This window comes from Chiloscyllium plagiosum, unplaced genomic scaffold (genome assembly GCF_037043375.1).
Source record: "Chiloscyllium plagiosum isolate Xiang-an unplaced genomic scaffold, Cpla_swu_hap1 HiC_scaffold_7, whole genome shotgun sequence".
Lineage (NCBI taxonomy): Eukaryota > Metazoa > Chordata > Chondrichthyes > Orectolobiformes > Hemiscylliidae > Chiloscyllium > Chiloscyllium plagiosum.
In genome coordinates, this window is record NW_028270145.1 from 69,917,231 (window position 1) to 69,936,889 (window position 19,659).

At 40.4% G+C, this 19,659-nt stretch overlaps 1 protein-coding gene across 3 annotated transcripts in view; it reads right to left on the reverse strand.

Moving 5' to 3' along the window:
* The window catches only part of csrnp3 (cysteine-serine-rich nuclear protein 3), a 248,138-nt gene that overhangs the window by 95,215 nt on the left and 133,264 nt on the right, over nucleotides 1-19,659 (reverse strand). For all 3 annotated transcript variants that reach the window (XM_043693912.2, XM_087989110.1, XM_043693911.2), the window contains exon 3: nucleotides 15,013-15,112. The gene's annotated coding sequence lies outside the window, so the exon portion shown is untranslated. The remainder of the gene's footprint in view (nucleotides 1-15,012; nucleotides 15,113-19,659) is intronic.

The following is a 19,659-nucleotide window of genomic DNA, read 5'->3' on the forward strand; positions in this document are numbered from 1 at the left end:
TTGGTGTGACCCTAGGTCTATTCCACCCCATGTAACATTCCATCCACCAGCAAGTGGGAAGCTTGCAAACTCCCTGATAGGAGCAGTAAAGTACTGTCCTATTTCTCCCATATTTTACTATCAACTGCAAATTGCTCAGGAGTTATGTAACGGGATGATAGCTAGGGACAGGGGATACTCTCTGCAGATCTGTTTAACTGACTCCTACATAGTCCTTGCTAATATGCATGGACATCACAAGGATGTAAAATTATATACATGCATAAAGGCTCTTTCACGATCTCAGCATTTTTCAGGAAACTTGAGTCATTGTTGTAATGTAGGGGATCTCTAAGCAATATGATATCCAGCAATCAGCCTATATTCAATGATTTAGTTAGAGCACTGGTTAATCTCTCCTGTTTGTGAAATAGTGCCATGGAGGTATGATGAATCAAAGGAGACTCTGTTTAATAGCTTATCTCAAAGACAGCATGTCTAACAGTGCTCACTTAGTACTGCACTGAGGTATCACTCCTGAATTATGTGGTCAAGGATCTCTGGAATAGAGCTAGGATCAATGATCTTCTGGCAGATACAGAAGTGCTAATCTTTAAATAAGCCTTAAATAAACAAACTAAGCTTTTTTGCTGTCAAAGTCAGGGGACATAATAGGTTTCTTTAAGATGAGATATAGATGTCTATTTTCTTGAGGTATCCAAGCAACAATCCTCAGAGTAAGTGAGAATTTTTGGAATATTAGTACTGTACACAACGCAGCCATTGTGCCATGATTTTGGAAGACTATTTGATAAGTTGTATACCCTGCACGTACCCAATAACTCTGTAGTTATTTTTTCTCCAAGTATTTATCAAATACCTTTTGGACAAGTACTTTGAATCTACTTGAACCATCCCTTCAGGCAGTGGCTTGCAGATTGTCATTGTGCAAGAAAATCTTTGCTCAAGTCACCTCTGATTCTTTCAGCAATCGTAAATCAGTATTCTCACAATTTCTCATTATTGACTCTGAAAATCATTTCAGTACTTGTAATTTGCTATTAACCTTCTTTGCTCTAAGAATAACATCCTGTTTCTTCAGTCTTTGCACATAACCGAAGTGCCTAATCTATGATTTTGGTAAATCAAAGTATGGATTTTTGAAAACATATCCTTTCTAAAATTCCATGTGCAAAGTTGAAACAATATCCAACTGAAGACTAACCAGCCTTTTATTAAGGAGTAGCATAGCTTCAATGCTTTTGTACTCCATAGATTGAACTTACCTCATGGGAGTACATTTTTAGGTTTGGCCATTCCACTGCAACCCTAACTCATGAGTGATGTTGCCCGAATTTTTTTTTCTTTTCCCAAAGGATTTTTTTTTTTTACAGTTTGTGAGCAATGACACAATAGAGAAGGATTGTGAAGGCAGAGATGAACTGTCGAGAAGGGATGCCTTCGTTCTTAGTGACTGCGGCATCGGTTCTAACATCACTTGAAGACCTCCTAACTGTCACCCTCGCTCACCTGAATCTCTCTATATACCTTACCACCAGCTCATAAGCCTCATGCACCACATATGTGCTCTCCATAACTGTCACAAAATATCCATTGAATAGCACCCTTAAATTCTGTGAAATATGAATGGAAAATATTTTACATTCCTTGTGGGAGTTTTCTTTGCCAATCTAACAAAATTTCCATCAAGCACACTATGATTAATAATGGAAAAATATGGATTCTTCCATGTGAAAAACTTTTACTGTTGGTAAAGCTATTGACTTAAACCAACAATTAGAAACCATATCAAAAACAAGCTCTTTTACTAGAACCTTGAAACATTCTCAGAGGAATGGAACACTTACTGTGCAGAAACCCATTAATACTTCACAGAAATCTGGCTCAAACCATCCACTCCCAACTTTGCACTTGGGGCTGATGGTTTTACAATCCATCATTTGGACCATACAGCGTCCTCCAATAAGACAAAGGGTGGAGGGGTTTGTTTTTTAATCAACAACTTGTGGTGCACGGACACTGTAACCCTGGGCAGCTATTGCTCCCCAAACCTTGAGTTCCTCGCCATCAAATGCTGCCCCTTCTATCTGCCATGGGAATTTCCTGCACCTATACTAACTGCTGTGTACATACCGCAACAAGCAAACGTTGACGTAGCTCTGAATGTGCTGTACTCCACCAATAACACCCTGGAGATGGAACACCCCGAGGCCCTGTTTAATGTGACTGGTGACTTCAATCAAGCCAATCTAAGGAAGGTGTTCCGCCAGAACATCACCTTTCGGAATGGCAGGCAGTGACCAGTGGGGTACCGCAGGGATCAGTGCTGGGACCGCAGCTTTTTACAATATATGTTAATGATATTGAAGATGGTATTAGTAATAAAATTAGCAAATTTGCTGATGATACTAAGCTGGGTGGCAGGGTGAAATGTGAGGAGGATGTTAGGAGATTACAGGGTGACCTGTACAGGTTAGGTGAGTGGTCAGATGCATGGCAGATGCAGTTTAATGCAGATAAATGTATGGTTATCCACTTTGGATACTGGAGTACTGTGTGCAGTTCTGGCCTCCAAATTTGAGGAAAGACATTCTGGCTATTGAGGGAGTGCAGCATAGGTTCACGAGGTCAATTCCTGGAATGGCGGGACTACCTTACGCTGAAAGACTGGAGCGACTGGGCTTGTATACCCTTGTGTTAAGAAGACTGAGAGGGGATCTGATTGAGACATAAGATTATTAAAGGATTGGACACTCTGGAGGCAGGAAACATGTTTCCGCTGATGGGTGAGTGCCGAACCAGAGGACACAGCTTAAAAATACGGGGTAGACCATTTAGGACAGAGATGAGGAGAAACTTCTTCACCCAGAGAGTGGTGGCTGTGTGGAACGCTCTGCCCCAGAGGGCAGTGGAGGCCCAGTCTCTGGATTCATTTAAGAAAGTGTCGGATAGAGCTCTCAAGGATAGTGGAATCAAGGGTTATGGAGATAAGGTAGGAACAGGATACTGATTAAGGATGATCAGCCATGATCATATTGAATGGTGGTGCAGGCTCGAAGGGCTGAATGGCCTACTCCTGCACCTATTGTCTATTGTCTATTATCTTTTGTACCTCAGAACAATGCGAGAATGATTCTCATTCTAAATCCAAATAGTATCTTTGTAGAACTTTAAAATACCTCAGAACTTGCAGAAGTTTCAACAAACACCCCTCCACAGCTCAGAATCCAAATCCTTTCTTGAAATCTGTGTGGAGGTCAGCCACTTGACTTACTAGCTCTATCAACAGGCTTACATAATGCAAGCATACAGTATTCAATTATCCAGACTAAACAGGCAAATGTGAAACAATAAATCCATTGAATATGCATTCTTCCTGACATTTAACTAATTTGAATTAAATCTTTAATTTGAATTAGAACAACAAACTTAAGTACATCAAGTCATTTCTCAGAAAACACAGGCAAGTTGAACACTAAATACAGAAACAGTCTTTTAGATTAGAAAGTCTCTTTAATTATGAGATTTATGAATCTGTTGTTGTTCAGTGTAATCAATTTGATGAGATAGATGATTAATATCACTCATCAGGAAAGGAAATGTATCCTCATATATACTGTCTTCAAATGCTCTTGGTCTGCTCTAAGCATCTTGTGTCCCACTTGGTGCTGGCATCCAAAAGATAAACATTGATACAGAGCAACCACTTGGTACTGATAGATTTAATGCATGGCTTGGTCATTTGATTCAACAAGAATGTCTTCATAAAAGCAGATAATTGGTGGTGGTGGCTAAAGAATTGTCACTGCCATGTGAAGGTGATTACCTGTCTCCAATTCAGTTGGTGCTTTCATATTTTTATTTCCCTCCTCTGACTAAACCTTTGCTATACGCTGAATAGTGTACCAGTAGGGTTTTATCCTGTGGGTGTCCTAATATGCACTTTCAATTTATCGTCTTGCTTACAGATTTGTCACAGCAGGGATAATGGTTCTCAAAATATGCACGTGTAATGTTCTATTGCTTGAAGATTTCTGCACACAGCATGGCCAAATCTTCTCCTTCTTTCTATTATGTATCTTTTCATGACTGTTTATTGTTTTGCATTAGTTAATATCACTACTGGAAGAAAGGATTCTGAAACACAACTGTGCATACCTCACCCTGAATTGGACACACTGCACAGTATTCGTATTTGCGGATCCTGTACTCACGTTTCTGAGCAATTCCTTTTCCACAAGGTTTGGATTTGATGTGTGCATCTTGAACTAAGTATTCCATAAGATGAGTTGGTGCTTTAGCTTCTATAATGTCGTTATACACATTGTAGGATACTGTTTTAAAAATTTTTCAAGGTCAGGTTCGTAGGAGAGTAGTCTGACACAGAACAAATGACCAAGAGGCGAGTCTGCTAGAATATGAGCATTTTATTCCCCGCAGCGTCGCCACAACCAGGTCTCATACTTACAACGGGTCTGGCTTATACTCACTCTACATGTTACCGGAACTGGGAGCCGTCAGTTCTCGTAGAGCGGTTGCCAACAACCCACGCTCGGCGGTTAAACGTAACCCCGGAGCAGACTCCCGGGTCTGGCTTATACTCACTCTACATGTTACCGGAACTGGGAGCCGTCAGTTCTCGTAGAGCGGTTGCCAACAACCCACGCTCGGCGGTTAAACGTAACCCCGGAGCAGACTCACCGAACTGGAGACTTTTCCAGCTGATATACTCTTTTCCAGATATAAACATTCATGTGAACAGCAGAGCAAGGCTAAAAAACACATTCCATTCTGGTTACATACAGATAAGAAGATTCACACGGGGAGGTGTGTAATAAGATTCACACAGGACTAAGCAACACCTCCATTCCGGTTAGATTCACACATGTATTGGGACATAATTTTTAACCGTTTCACCACAGATACTCATGTAAGAATGTGTTCTTATGTCGAACTGATGAATTTTATTTCTTTGACTTCCTATACATCTTTGCAAAATAGTTCCCCTTAACACTGATGGCATCAAGCTGGATATAGCATTGTGACTCAATAAGCATTTATGAAATCTGGGTTTTTTTTTTAAGGTTTCCAAGCATGGGGGCATGTGTTGAAGAAATTACTGAAATCCACCTGTTTGTAACCCTTGCACTTTTGATGAATTCCCATGTAACTCCTTGGAACCTAACATGGTATATTCAATTTGGATAGCCAATGTCTGCCTTTTTCCAAACTTAGATTACCTTATCCTCCAAGAGAAAATATTCCATTATACACAGAATTAAAAATACTTTCAATTAATTGTCCATGCATTAGTTCATCTATCAGTATATCAAATTTACACAGCACACAGCAGCGTCATAGCAATTAGCTTCTATTTCACAGACTGACTGATACCCTGGCTAGAATGTATATTGTTTGAAAATCATACTTCTCTTTGGCCTGAAGTATTTTGACAGCACTTACTCCTTTAAGAATTCTCACCAATACTCATCATGTTGCAGAAGACATCAGGTTGATTTGTTGCCTTCTTACTCTTTCTTGGCAGGCATTCACGTGTGTATTGGATCATTGTTTGGATAGAAACTGTGTGCAAGGATATGGGGAGAAAGCAGGAGATTGGCACTAGGTAGTAATGCTTGTTTGAAGAGCTGCTGCAAGCATAATGGGTTAAACACCCTCCTCCTGCACCATTATAATTCTGTGGTTCTGTGATCTACAGGGCAGGCTTGATCCAGAGGAAAGCTACCAGCCAGATTAACGAGAAGAGACTTGTCTTAAACATGTAATCTGTTCCATTATTGCAACTATGTGCAATTATACTACAATGATAAATACCCATAAAGAACGAGGAAACTCCTTCAAGATCTTAAGCTGTTCTCCCATGAAGCTGGGTGATCATCATCATATTGGGGGTCACTCAGGACATTGCTCAGCATTCGCCCTTTCAGACCTTTACCTCCTTGTACAACAACTGCCATATCTGTTGAATTTTTTACTTTATTGTTTTATTTTTCTAGTTTTATATTAAGGACTTAAATCTAAACTGCTACCTTATTTCGTGACTTTTCCGCTTGTCCTATGACGGTCTGTAATGCATAACCTTTTAACTGTGTTTCTGTTACTGTTTTGTACCTAAGGTTTTTTTAGTACCTAGGAACCATGTGGCAACATTAGATACTTTTCACTGTACTGCTGTACTTGAGTACATGTGACAATAAAATCTAAATGAAAGGTGTGTAATCTTCTGTGAAATACTTTAACATTTACTAGCTTCCTGCTCCAAGACAATGCACAATTCTCATGTTCATACAGATTGTGCTACATGTAAATCATCCTTGCCTGTAATGAACAATTAGCCACAAACCCCCAAATACTTCACTTCTATGACAAGGGTCGGTCTCAGAGTTATAAAAGCAATGGTTCTGAACTTGGTAAAATTAAACATCTCAAGCAAACCAGTTGCTAACTTCTATAGTTTTACTAGGTACTGCAAATCATGTTCATTGCGGAGCGTTGTAGAGATTACTCTAATTCTAAATCCAAACAAACTACTTATAGAACTTTAAAAATATCTCAAAACTTACAGAAGTTCCAACATCCCTCCACACTTCACTCTCCTACTCATCCAAAATTCTGCTTTACGTTGTCGTTATCAAGATGCTATAGAGAGTCATACCGCATGGAAACAGACCCTTCAGTCCAACTCATCCATGCCAACCAGACATCCCAATCTGACCTAGTCCCATGTGCCAGCATTTGGCCCATATCCCTCTAAGGCCTTTCTATTCATATACCCAGCCAGATGCCTTTTAAATGTTGTAACTGAACCCACTCCACACTTCCTGACATCTCATTCCACACTATTTGCATGAAAAAAAGTTAACCCTTTGGTCCTTTTTAAATCTCTCCCCTCAAAACTATACTCTCTAATTTAAGACTCCCTAACCCTAGGAAAAATATCTTGGCTATTCATACTATCCATGCCCCTCATGATTTCATAAATTTATAAACCTCTATAAGATCACCCTTAGCTTCCAATGCTCCAGGGAAAATAGTCCCACCTTATTCAGCCTCTACCTCTAGTTCAAACCCTCCATCCTTATAAATGTTTTCTGCACCCTCAAGTTTAACAGCAGCTTTCTGGGCAACCAGAATTAGACGCAGTTTCTATAGGTAGCCTCACAACTGTCCTATTAAATGACTTCCCAACTCCTACCTTCGATATTCTGACAATGAAGGCAAAAATGCCAAATGCCTTCTTCATCACCAACTTCAACTCCACTTTCAAAGAACTGTGCACCTTCACCCTAGGTCTCTTTGTTTTGCAACAATCCCCAGGGTCCTACCAATAACAATACAAGTGCTGCCGTGGTTTGGCTTACTAAAATGCAACACCTCACACTTATCTAAATTAAAATCCATCTGCCACTCCTTGGCCCATTAGTCCATGGGTGGCACGTAGACTCAGTGGTTAGTGCTGCTGCCTCACAGAGCCAGGCATCCGGGGTCAATCCAGCCTTGGGCAATCATCTGTGTGGATTTTTCATATTCTACCAGTATCTGTGTGGGTTTTCTCCGGGTACTCTGGTTTCCTCCCACTGTTCAAAGGTGTGCAGGTTAGGTGGATTGGCCATGCTAAATTGCCCACAATATCCAGGGATGTGCAGGCTAGATAGATTAACCAATAGGAAATGGGGATAGGGTGGGGTAGGGGTTGGAGTGTGGCTAGGTGGAATGCTCTTTGGAGGACTGGTGTGGACTCCATGGGCCAAATGGCCTGCTCCCATCCTGTAGGGATTCTATGGCCTGACCAAGGTCCCATTGTACTCAGATATTCTTCTTCACTGTCCACTACACCACATCTATTTTGGTGCTATCTGCAAAGTTGGTACCATGCCTACATTGACATACATTTCTATAAACGTATTAAAACAAAGCATCACATTTACTTGAAATGTTACCAGTTTCTCTCTCAACAGAAGCCGTTAAGTTCCTCCAGCATGCTCGGTTTAATTCCACAAGTAGTATTATTCACTGACTCTCATTTGCTCTCTATTCTACAATGCATCAATACTAACATTTTCACTCATTTACAAGACACACTACAGTCTTCGGAGAAAGTGAGGACTGCTGATGCTGGAGAGTCAGGAGTTGAAACATGTGGCACTGGAAAAAGCACAACAAGTCAGGCAGCATCCGAGGAGTAGATGAGTTGACGTTTTGGACATAAGCCCTTCAATGTGGAGTGGAAGAAGGCTAAGAGATAAATAGGGGTTGTGGAAGGGGCTGGGGAGAGGGGGGTGGGGGGGTGGGGGGGTGGGGGGGTGGGGGGAGTAGGTGGGAAGGCGATAGGTGAGTGGAGTAGGAAGTGATTGTGATAGGTTGGTGGCGAGGGTGGAGTGAATAGGCGGGAAGGAAGATGGACAGGTAGGTCAGGTCAAGAGGGCGGTGCCACTTTGGAGGGTTGGATCTGGGATGAGGTGGGGGTGGGGAGATTTGGAAACTGGTGAAGTCAGTGTTGATGCCGTATGGTTGTAGGGTCCCAAGGCTGAAGATGATGTGTTCTTCCTCCATTTGGCGGGTGCCTTTGATTTGGCAATGGAGGAGGCCCAGGATTTGCATGTCCTTGGGCACCCTCATGGGACCCAGCTATGCTTGCTTCATCATAGGATACATGGAATAGTCCCTCTTCTGCAGCTACACCAGCACCATCCCCCACCTCTTCCTCTGCTACATTGATGGCAATATTGGCACCACCTCACGCACCCAGAAAGAGATTGAACAGTTCGTCAACTTCACCAACACCTTTCACTCTGACCTCAAATTCACATGGACCATCACTGACACATACCTCCCCTTCCTGAACCTCTCCACCTCGATCTCCAATAATTGACACAACACTGGCATCTATTTCAAACCTACCGACTCCCACGCTATCTGGACTACAAGTCCTCCAAGCCCCCTCCTGCAAAAACACAATCCCTTACTCCCAATTCCTCCCCCTCCACCAATCTGCTCCCAGGATGAGTAATTCCACTTCAGAACTTCCCAGACGTCCTCCTATTCAAGGACAATTTCCCCTCCTCTGTGACCAACGATGCCCTCCATCACATCTCCTCCACTTCCCGCACCTCCGTCCTTGAACCCCACCCCTCCAACTGCAACAAGGATAGAACCCCCCAATCTCCTCCTTCCACCCCACCAATCTCTGGATATCCTCTGCCATTTTCGTCACCTACAGTCAGACCCCACTACCAAAAATATATTTCCCTCTCCACCCCTATCTGCTACCCACAGAGACCATTTCCTCTGGGACACTCTTGTTATTTTAGAAATTGGAGAAACTGAATGCTAAACCTGTTTGCAGATCTTCAATGTCACAACACACTCAAGCCATAAAAGTGGTTGGCACTGCTGCCTCACAGCACCAGGGACCCAGTTTCAATTCCAGCCTCGGGCGACTGTCTGTGTTGAGTTTGCACATTCTCCCAGTGTCTGCGTGGGTTTCCTCCGGGTGTTCCGTTTTCCTCCCACAATCCAAAGATATGCAGGTCAGGTGAACTGGCCATGCTAAATTGTCCATAGTGTCAGGGGTGAATATAAGGTAGAGGAATGGGTCTGGGTGGGTTATTCTTTGGAGGGTCAGTGTGGACTTGTTGGGTCGAAGGGCTTGTTTCCATACTATGGGTAATCTAATCTTTTTTAAAAAACTTACAATTAATGGCAAACAAAGGAGCTTAATGTTTTAGAGGTATAAAGCAAGCATTCTCTTGTTGCCAGGACTGCATCTGCAGTATAATTGTCCATAAATCCACACATTAGTGCTAAGTCATTCACCTTTAAATCTGGCCGGTCAAGTTCTTTCAGGCTTGAAAAATTCTAATAATTTTATCAAATACAATTGTTCTTTTGTAAATCAGTTAGTCTCTCTGTGAGGATTCTCTAATATTATTTAAGTGTATTTTTAAGATTCCCAGGACTCTCCAGATGTTTGGCAAGCTGGCTTGCAGTTCCTGGATTTTCTCTCTCTCCATTCAGGTCCAGCAGTGTTACATTTGGTAACTTCTAAACTGACAATGAATCTATGGAAGCTTGGAAAAATCATAACCAATGTATTCACTATTGTTGCAGGTTTGGTAGCACTTGGTTCCTTGTGATTCTCCAAGTCTTTTGTTTCTTTCATGGTATTAATTTATTTACATTCCTCATTCTTATTGGCCCTTGGTTATCTTTTATTTCTGCTACATAATTTATGTTGTCTACTATGTAGCCAGACACAAAATACTACTTTAAACATTCCTACCATCCCCTCATTCTCACGATAATTCTCCTGTCTTTGTCACTAAGGGGCAAATTTTTACATTAGGGACTTTCCTTTCAAGTTATTTGTGAAAGTTTTTGCAAGCTGTTTTTGTATTCCTACCTAGTTTCGTCCACATTCTGTAAGCTCAGTTGGCTGGAGGGCTGGTTTGCAATGCAGTGTAACATTACAGGACAGGTTCAATTGGCTGAGGTTACCATGCAGGTCCTGCCTTCTCAATTTCACCACTCACTTGGTGAGAGGTGACACTTAGGTTAAGTTACCACCAGTCTAATGAGAGAGTGCAACTATGGCAACTTTTACCTTTACTCCATATTCTATAAGCTTTTTCCCTTCATACCTACATCATTTTTGCCACTCTTTGTTGATTTCCATATAATATACTATAAACATAATTAAATGAATGATTTCCTACAGATACTTATACTTTGACTACTTCTCAAATGTTAGGAACTATAAGGTTTACTTTACAAACCAAGGATGGAGTTTCAGCATTAGAAATGTCTTTCATAAAGTCATCTTCACATTTTTAAATTTTCTTAGTATGTCTATTTTGCAGGTGACAACAACCATAACTGATCTTGAGAGGGCAGCTCCTTCAAGAAGAATGGTAAAGATAATTTGTTGACGCTGAAGACATTTGTTTGAATGTCTGCTGCCTAAGGAGGATGCGATTTCAGACTTGCAATATGTTATGTGATAGTGCTCTAACCCAAGTTTTCAATTTATGGGTACATATTTATTTCAATGGTTCGACTGAAAATCCTAACAAAGTATTTTCTACAGTGTGCCCATGTCTTCTAGACAGAGAATATTTCACAGCATATAAACGATGAATGGCATATATATTTATACACATATTTATTTCTATAACGAATGTTATGCAGCTTTCCTGACCTAAATTCTACAAGAGACGTGAAATATAAGGGCTACATTAATGCAGATTGAACTCTCCCTTGCTATGGCACAACAGTTTTACTGCTCACTTTACAGGCAGAAACAGGAGCAATTCATGTAACTGAAAATCACATTTGAGTTGCGAGAGTTGCAAAATAATAAAAACTTTAAAAGACAAACACAGTAGGAAAACATCAACTAATCTCTTCAGTTCTGTCAGTGCAAAAATTCTACATAAGCTCGTAATGTACACAGCAGTTATGTAAAACGTTCACCATACTGTGCCAAAGATCGGCATATTTTGGTTTAAGTGTCAAAGTGTCAAGCAGCATCAGAGGAGAAGGAGAATCGACATTTCGAGCATAAGCTCTTCGTCAGGAATCTCCTGCTCCTCGGATGTTGCCTGACTGGCTGTACTTTTCCAGCACCACACTCTTCGATCCTGATCTCCAGCATCTGCAGTGCTCACTTTCTCTCATATTTTGGATGAAGCTTCACTCTGATCAAAATGGATGAATTGTCAATATCAAGGAACACATTTGTTGAAATGAGGACAAGTTGATGTATGTAGTAGATTTCATTCTACCAGATGACATTGTTAATTGATTTTTCTTCTAACAACGTTCTCTGTGAAAATAAAATCTCAGTTGCCTGTGCTCACTAAAAAACAGACCTTCAATATATACTGCTTACTTATTCACTTATCAACCACTGAACTGACATGCAAAACGCTACAATAATAGAAAAAGGAAGTTTTATTTTAAGAAGAAATTATTTCATTTCTTCACTTAAAGAGCGTATATTTTTGTAATACAGAATATTCATAATCTACTGGTAATTTAAGAGGAATTATTCATGTAAAGGAGCTCCTAAAGTATTGCAAATTAACAATTTTTTGATGCACCAACAAAATGTTTGTCAAATGTTCATTGATTAGAAACTTTGTCATTAAAGGCAAAGGGGGTGTAAGTGATTGATGCCAAGAGTGTAAAGTAGCAAATTAGTAAATGTCTCACTGCACCTGATCACAGTTCACAGAATATTTAACAATTCAGTCACTTTTTGGAGACCTGCTTTCTCTTGTCATTACTGCCTGCACTTGAATTGAAAAATCTTGGTAATATTTCCAACTCAATGGAAAAAGAATTGGCACAGAATATAGCATGCTGCTAATTTGCCATGAGACCAATTTTACTCCTTTCACATGATACTTGCAGTGCAACAGCATAAAAATGGTATTGAGGTCTGCAAAAGGTCAGCTTTTGCTTCATTTTTCTTTGCTTTCTCTTTTCAATAGTGAAGGATTAGTTCTTCTGTCAGAAAGCTAGGTTGCTCCCACAGGTAAAGCTTAGATGTACTGCATGTGCTGCAAGCTGTATAATAAACTGAGATGCTGAACAAAGGCAGCTGAGCATTACGGAGAATTTAGTCAAAATACAATATCGGGTGAGTCAGTTAGGGTCTGGCCTGTTCCTTTTTAGGTTACATAATCATACTACCTGCAAATTTAATGGCACTTTTTCAAAATATTAATTTACTTAAGCAATGTGTTATTATTCAGTATGTTGTTGAAACAGAATGACTGTATGTATTACAACACATACGGCACCAATGCCTGTCAAAGCAATTAAGAAAAATAAGCCAAAAGCTATTGGTATTATTGTATCAAATTGATGACCCTCAGAGATTTTAATCTATTTTTAATCTTCCTTCATATAAAATGACATTTTAATTGTCTTTTCAAGTTAATCTGACTGGAAATTCAAAACACAAGCTCAACTACACCATGATTAGCAATAGGAAAATTCAGACAAACTGTTAGGTATTAACCTATTCCTGTTTTCAGTATTCCTATAAGTCACTTCACATTGTTAGTCATAGAGGACATAACCAGACTGAACATCATTGGAACATCATTGCAGTTCTAGTAGTGAGTGAATGACAATTTTCAATCATATTTTTAAACTTCACTTTATACCAGATAAATTTTATTTTATCTCTCTGATCATTCTCTACAGATTCTCAAGAAAAGAGTTTCATTTTGTTTTAGTGGCTGGGTAGTGACAAGGCAGGACACCTGCATGCTTCAGCAACAATATCATGTCCCCAGTCCACTTCACTGGATTGAAGGTCAGTTAATAGGAGAAGAGGGCCAGCAAAGCTCGTGCCACTAAGAGGTGCCACTTCTCCTGGTGGGGGAAATGTACAAAAAGAAGCAGCAGTATGCCTTACAGCCCCTCTAGCCTGCTGCACGATTCTATACAATCTCAAGTGTGGCCTTAAATCCATACTCCTGCCTCCCCGTTTTCGCAGTCAAGAATCTGCTTACTTCTGCCTTAGAAGTATTTAATGATCCTCTATGAGTCTTTGAAACTCCAAGAAAATATTGATTCTCATCTCCACCGTAAATGGGAAGCCCCTTGGTTTATAAACTATCTACTACTTTAGTTTCTTCCACCATGTCAAGTTCTCTTAGGATCTTACGTATTTCAATTAAAAACAATTACCTCTCATTCCTCTACACTTTTCTCGTAAGATAATCCCCCTGCAACCCGGGAATCTGTTGAGTAAACCTTTGCTGAACTGCTTCTAACAAACTTGCATTCTTTCTTAAATAAAGGAGGCCAAGGTTGAACACAATATTAAAAATGTGGTCTCACCAATGCCAGGTATAACTGCAGAAAAACATTCCTACTATTATATTATATTGTCCTTACAATAAGCAACACATCATTTGCAGTCCTAATCACTTGCCTGCTAATTTATTGTGATTCATTCTACAAGGTGATTCAAATTCCTGTGTAGCTCAGAGTTCATCAACCTCGCTCCATTTAAATAATATGCAGCTTTTCTATTCTTCATGTCAAAGTGGAAAAATTCACATTTGCCTACTTTATACTCCATCTCTCAAATTTTTGCCTAATCACTTAAATAATATCCCTTTGTTAACTCCATATGTTCTCTTTACACCTTAATCACCCAACTACCTTTCGAGTCATCAGTAAATTTAGCAATCGTACATTCCTGTTCCATTAGCAGAGTTATAAATCATATATAAATGAAGGCTCCAACACCAATCTCGGGTGTGGCGTCTTGCCAACCCAAAAGCAACTCACCATCTACTATCTGTTCATCAACCAATTCTTTATCCATGCTAATATGTCACCCATACACCATAAAGTCTATTTTTGTTTCATAACCTCTTAAATTGTACATCGTCAAAAGCCGCCTGGAAATCCAAGTACATGACCTCACCCAGTTCCCCTTTTATCTACGTTGCTTCATATTTTTTTTTAAAAGGACACACAAAAATAGTCAAGCACTATTTCCCTTTCACAAACCTATTTTTTCTCTGTTTGGGTGCATTAAAGATTTTCCAGATCCCTGCTATAACCTCCTTAATAACAGATTTGAGTATTTTCCCTACGACAGACATGAGGCTGACTTCCCTGTGGTTTTCTGTTTGCACTCTCCTCTCTAAATAAATAGTTGTCGCATTCACAGTTTCTAATCTGATTAATCTTACCAGCATCTAGGGAATTTTGGAAAATTTAAGAACTTGATGCACCACTGTTACAGCATTCAAAGAGGTAGACATGCAACCGAAAGGGGCTCAAGTGCTCTGAAGATGATTTTAGGAAAGTCATTAGTGTTGAAGACCAATGATTTCTTGGATTTTAATTTGCAATTTCCCCCTCCACATGAAATCACCGTCCCAAATAAAAGTGACTCACCTGCAAAATTGTTACAGTTTGAAGTAGGTACTTTATTGATAGGTCTTAATATGCACTCACCTTGAAGGTCTTTTAAATGTTAAGCTCATGGAGATTTTCTGGCTAGGTCCTGATTTTCTTTGCCATAATTCTTCAGATCTTGGATTCTGTCTCAGTTTAACTAAGAAAATAAAGGTTAAAATTAGCTAAAAATCTGGCTCTTTGGATTAGCACTAAACTAATCACATTTTAAATGCTCCAAAATAGCTTGTCAGCACTATTCATCCACACAGTAGCTGTTTAATTTTAAACGTTTCCTTACAAAACTCTTTAAAATATTTGCAATTTCAAATTAGCATACTGCAGTTATGCTACAGGAAAATACCTTAAAGGCAAAAACAGAAATAAACAAGGCAGCTGATTAAGTTTTCCAGAAATGAGTCATCATCTAAATACTCATGATGAAGACTGTTAGCATGTAACATTTACTTCAAACAAAACTTGTTGTTGCAGTATCCTCAAGAGCCTGTAACAGTCCAGATATGATTTTTTGGTCATCAAATCACTGAAATACTGATCAGTGAGAGGATTCTTGGTATAAGATGAGTGCGTCTACAACCTTGAGATTTCCAGATAAAGTCAGCCAAAAGAGTTCAGTAGGAAAGCGAACCTCTTTGATCAAGATTATCAACAGATGCAGAGAAATTATGAATGAGCATGGCGAATAACATACAGCATTAGCTCCAGGATCTTGCTGCAGTACAAAAATAAGCGTAATGACCCTTACCAGAAATGGCAATATTCTTAAATCTTGCAAACTTTCAACACTGTGCAGAAAGGACCTATCATGGTCTCAGCGCTACTCAAATTCCCTTTCACTGCTTCTCATTGTTGGCCACAGGCCAACAAGATAGATGTTACAACATCTGTTTCCAAGCAACTAGCCTTTGCAGCTGTAATCAGCATAGATACAGAATGGATGTAATATAAAACCATCATAGTAGCTGACTAGCGCTACATGTGTTTCTTGACATCACATGCTAGATTAAGATTAATAGAGTGGAAATGCTTGCAATCCATGAAGGTATTTACGATGCATACAGAAACCCACAAGGTAACCAGGGTGCAGTGAACTGCCCTCCAGACTTGCAGCAATCCTGAAACCTGTACGAATTGCAAAACATCATTCCGCTGTATCTACAGGAAAGTAACAAAACAGATCATTCTTGTAAATGAGTTCCCAATCATCTGCTTATTACGAAAATAGATTGATGACTGCTAGAATTGTACACAGTTCAACTTTATTTGAACAATCTGTGATGATAGTGGAATCTATTAGAGAAAGAATAATGTAAATGCAGCAGATAAATGTAAATGAAATGGATTCTGTTGAAAAGGGCGGAAAGTGAAATGGCATAAGTAATTAACTGAAACTGTAAATATTCACAAAGTTGGAGTTTGATAGAATTTAGCCAGCCTGCTGTGTGGATACTATAACATAAAAGGAGTAGAACGAGGCCATTTGGCCCGTTGAGTCTGCTCTGCCATTCAATCATGGCTGAAAGGTTTCTCAACCCTCTTGCCTTTGCCCCATAACCATTAATCCCCATGTCAATCAGGAACCTATCTATCTCTGTCTTAAATACATTGAGTGACTTGACTTCCACAGCTCTCTGTGGCAATGAGTTCCACAGATTCACCACAGTCTGGATGAAGAAATTCTTCCTCAGTTCGAAAGGTTGTCTCTTCAAATGAGCTGTGCACTCGGCTCCTAGTCTGTTTTATTGGTGGAAGTATCTTCTCCATGTCCACTCTAACCAAGCCACTTGGCATTCCGTAAGTTTCAAATCAGAACTCCCCTCAATCTTTGACACTCCATCGAGAATGGAAGACTGGAGGTTGGCTAACATGGTGCCTCTGTTTAAGAATGGCGGTAAGGACAAGCCAGGGAATTATAGACCAGTGAGCCTGATGTCGGTGGTCGGCAAGTTGTTGGAGGGAACCCTGAGCGACAGGATGTGCATGCATTTGGAAAGGCAAGGACTGATTAGGGATAGTAAACATGGCTTTGTGCGTGGGAAATCATGTCTCACAAACGTGATTGAGTTTTTTGAAGAAGTAACAAAGAGGATTGATGAGGGCAGAGCGGTAGACGTGATCTATATGGACTTCATTAAGGTGTTCAACAAGGTTCCCCATGGGAGACTGGTTAGCAAAGTTAGATCTCATGGAATACAGGGAGAACTAGCCATTTGGATACAGAACTGGCTCAAAGGTAGAAGACAGAAGGTGGTGGTGGAGGGTTGTTTTCAGACTGGAGGCTTGTGACCAGTGGAGTGGCACAAGGATCAGTGCTGGATTCATTACTTTTTGTCATTTATATATAGGATTTGGATGTGATCATAAGAGGTATAGTTAATAAGTTTGCAGATGACACCAAAATTGGAGATGTAGTGGACAGCGAAGAAGGTTACCTCAGATTACAACAGGAACTTGATCAGATGGGCCAATGGGCTGAGAAGTGGCAGATGGAGTTTAACTCAGATAAATGCGAGGGGCTGCATTTTGGGATAGCAAATCTTGGCAGGACTTATACACTTAATGGTAAGGTCCTAGGGAGTGTTGCTGAACAAAGAGACCTTGGAGTGCAGGTTCATAGCTCCTTGAAAATGGAGTCGCAGATGGGTAGGATAGTGAAGAAAGCATTTGGTATGCTTTCCTTTATTGGTCAGAGTATTGGAGTTGTGAGGTCATGTTACGGCTGTACAGGACATTGGTTTGGCCACTGTTGGAATATTGCATGCAATTCTGGTCTCCTTCCTATCAGAAAGATATTGTGACACTTGCAAATGTTCAGAAAAGATTTACAAGGATGTTGCCAGGGTTGGAGGATTTGAGCTATAGGGAGAGGTTGAACAGGCTGGTGCTGTTTTCCCTGGAGCATCGGAGGCTGAGGGGTGACCTTAGAGGTTTACAAAATCATGAGGGGCATGGATAGGATAAATAGACAAAATTTTTTCCTTGGGTTGGGTGAGTCCAGAACTAGAGGGCATAGGTTTAGGGTGAGAGGAGAAAGATATAAAAGAGACCAAAGGGGCAACATTTTCACACAGAGGGTGGTACATGTATGGCATGAGCTACCAGAGGTAGTAGTGGAGGGGAGTACAATTGCAATATTTAAAAAGGCACCTGGATGGGTATATGAATAGAAAGGGTTTGGAAGGATATGGGCCAGGTGCTGGCAGGTGGGACTAGATTGGATTGGGATATCTGGTCGGCATCGATGAATTGACCGAAGGGTCTGTTTCCAAGCTGTACAGCTCAATGACTCTCCGACTACGAGTACAGACCCAGAATCCTCAACTTCTCCTCATATGACAAGCCCTCCATCTCTGCATTCATTGTTGTAGAACTCCTCGGGACCCCCTCCAACACGAGCACATCCTCCCTTATATGTGAGGTCCAAAGTTGCTCATAATATTTCAGATGTCGTCTGACCAGAGCTGTATGCAGGTTCAGCAGTACATCCCTGCTCTTGCATTGTAGCCCTCTTGAAATAAATTGCATTTGCCTCCCAACTACCACCTGAACACGCCTATTAACTTGAAAAAAATCTTAAATAAGGATTCCAAAGTTTGTGTGTTTCAGATTCCTGAAGACTTTCCCCATTTAGAAAATAGTCAACACCTCTATTCTTCCAACCAAAGTGCATAACCTCATACTTTCTCACATTGTATTCCATCTGCCACTTCTAGGTCCCACCCCATAGCCAGCCCAAGTCGTAATGCAGCCTTCCTCCTTCCTCAACCTATCTCTCTGCCATCTGCATATGGAACAACAATGCCCTTAGTTCCTTAGTTAATGAGACATCCAGATCATGAATGTATAATGTTGAGATCAAACTATTCACATGTACACCTACAAAACCCCATTAGACACCAGCTGCCATCATGAAAAATACTTCTTTATCCCTACTCTCTACTTTCTACCGGGCAACCAGTCCTCCAACCATGACCTAATATTGCCCCTAACACTGTGAATTCTTATTCTGTGTAGCAGCCTCCTGTGCAGCATCCTGTCAAAGGCCTTCCAGAGATCTGAACAGATCACATCCACTAGATCACCTTTAACTAACTTGCTCATTACCTTCTCAAAGAATTCTAATAGATTTGTCAGATATTACTATCACTTCATGAAGCCATGCTGACTTGGCCCTATTTTACCATGCACTTCCAAGTACACCACAATCCCATCCTCGATGTGAAGCACAGCATGGACTTCTTGCTGTAGGACTGCAATGCCGCAATTTTACCATTACTCCTTTATTTTGCTAATTTATGCTTAAGGTTTTCTATTTAGGCATCGTTATATCTAAGATGACACCAGAAATAGTGACATTCTATACCTTTTGCCCACTGGATGTAACCTGCTGGTGAGGAGCTATCAAAGCCAGCCTCAGGTGTCCAGCAATAGTGATGTCATCAAGCAGAGCAAGCAACCAAATTCTAACAGGCTAGAAACTAGAGAGCAATATATGCAGAATTTTCACAATCAAGTAAAATGACAAAGTTTCACATTCCACGAGTAAAGCTTTTTCTTTCTGGGGCACTGAAGCTTTTCAGCAGTACTTAAGGAACTCATTAATCCATCTACAACACGTATTGAGGGTTCTTATTTTTTTTTGCAGTGATTTTTCTTTTTCTTAAAGTGAACAGACATTCCTGTTTC